General features: G+C 31.9%; 1 non-coding gene across 1 annotated transcript; it reads right to left on the reverse strand.

The window, feature by feature from the left end:
- Window positions 1–629: 629 nt before the first annotated feature.
- Window positions 630–702, reverse strand: Trnav-uac. The gene has a single exon. It is a non-coding gene; the product is annotated as a tRNA-Val (tRNA).
- Window positions 703–2,141: the final 1,439 nt, after the last annotated feature.

A 2,141-nucleotide genomic window follows, 5' to 3' on the forward strand; every position in this document is an offset into this window, starting at 1 on the left:
CGTCTCACTTCCCACCCGTAGAATTTTGCTACATCAAAATATTCCCGGATAAAAACCGAATCATTTCACTATCTAAAAGATGGCAAAAACTTATAGAACGAAAATACAAATACAGTGGCTGTTAGCATGGATATTGCAGTGCATTGTGTCCAAAAACAGTGAAAACGCCCCGCGCACGTTTGTTTCACTTCACACCCGCGAAATGTTGATCACAATTTTCCCGGATAAAAGCCGGATCATTTCACTATCTAAAAGATGCCAAAAACATAGAACGAAAATACAAAAATAGGTGCTTGAAAAAAATGTCTTGAGTTTTCATATAAAATGCGATAAAACATTTTACAAATCTAAACCTAACTGATCGTTCTACCAAGCTTGGTAATTTTTTATCGGTCGAAAAATTATTACGTAATCGTCTACAGCATATGTTTAATATTAGCATTTCTTTTTTCATTGATATAATAATAGTATAATATTATGATGTTTGAAACTAATTTCTGATAGGAAAGCTAAAATTTAATAACATGAAAAAAATAGCTATCACTTTTTTCTTTTTTAAAGTCCAGACACGACGTCACATACAAACTGAATATTAATATGAACATTAAAAAAATAAATTACAAAAACTATGATTCCGGCCAGGATCGAACTGGCGGCCTTCTGCGTGTAAAGCAGATGTGATAACCACTACACCACGGAACCATCTGACATTGTGCTGAAAATTATGGAACTATATTTATTAAACTTTTTGTTATCTTAACTATACAATATTGCATTAAATTTATGCAATATTACGGTTGCTATGTTACGGGTTAAAATATTTCGACAGTTTACAAAAACACGGTTCTTAGGTATATTCAATTATACGGTGACATAGATGGAAGAAAACTTCCAATATTGCTACAATAATGCTTTATATGTCGAGAAATGTTTAATATCTATATTTTAATATATAAAACAAAGTCATGTTAGTTACCTACACCATTTATAACTTGAGAACGGATGGACCGATTTTCATTATTCGATTATATATATGTTAGTCCGGAATAGGATAGTACCTATTATCAGTAAAAAATATATTAAAAATCAAAACTATAATCTAGACGTTCATGTTACTAACAAAACACAACTGCCAGCTAACGTCATGTTGTCTATAAACGTAGAACGGTTTATGTGACCTATACCGAGCTACATTAATCCGGAGTAAGATACGCTGTGCGTATTGTACTATACAAAGACATTGACTAAACGGCTGTATGCTTCCAATTTAAAAAAATGTCCTTAGTAATGCATTCTATACATATTTTAAAGGAATTTAATGAACAATTTACAATTAACCAGACAAAATTTATTTAAACGCCATCTACATACATACGATGAAACACACTAGGTTACTAAGATTATGTAGGTATCTAGACCTTCTAGAGTAAGAAGGAGTCTTTTTAGAGTAAGAAGTACGTAGTTCAATGGTTTTCCAATAGAGGGCGCTGAAATTAATTTGCTGACGTAGCTGAGCGCTCAGTTAATAGATGGCACTGTCATTTTTTGTTTTATACGAATCGAAAAATCGGACTAGGAACCTATTCCGAGTGTTGAAAATTCAAAGTTTACACAATTTAAAATTAGCTGAAAAACAGATGAAATCGCCTGGACACCGGAGTTGTTTCTATTTATTTTAACTCGTCCGTTTTCCCTGCTCTGGTCAAAAAAGGAAAAGATTCAAAAAAGAGGTCACACATATCGAAATACCATTTTCTACAAAACAACTTTTTAAAAAAACTCCGTCAAACAACGAATGATGAATATTTTGATGAATAATATACATAAATACTTATAAAATACAGAACACCCAGACCCCGAAGAACATTCATGTTCATAACAGAAACATTTTCCAGTTGTGGGAATCGCTCCCACAAAGCAGGGTCGATGCCCACTTCGCCAGTCGGTCGTCAAGTTACCTTTAATTTAGTTACCTAATTTAAAGATCTTTTTTTTTTGTAATTGTTTATGTTCTCTTTGATATGTTTTTGTGTAGCGTGATCTCTATATGTTGACTACTATGTTTAGTTTTATTCCCAAATAAAAGATTAATTATTATTATTGTTATTTCTCTTATTGTTATATTAAATATACAACATTGC

This window comes from Pararge aegeria, chromosome 27, assembly GCF_905163445.1.
Source record: "Pararge aegeria chromosome 27, ilParAegt1.1, whole genome shotgun sequence".
Taxonomy (NCBI): domain Eukaryota; kingdom Metazoa; phylum Arthropoda; class Insecta; order Lepidoptera; family Nymphalidae; genus Pararge; species Pararge aegeria.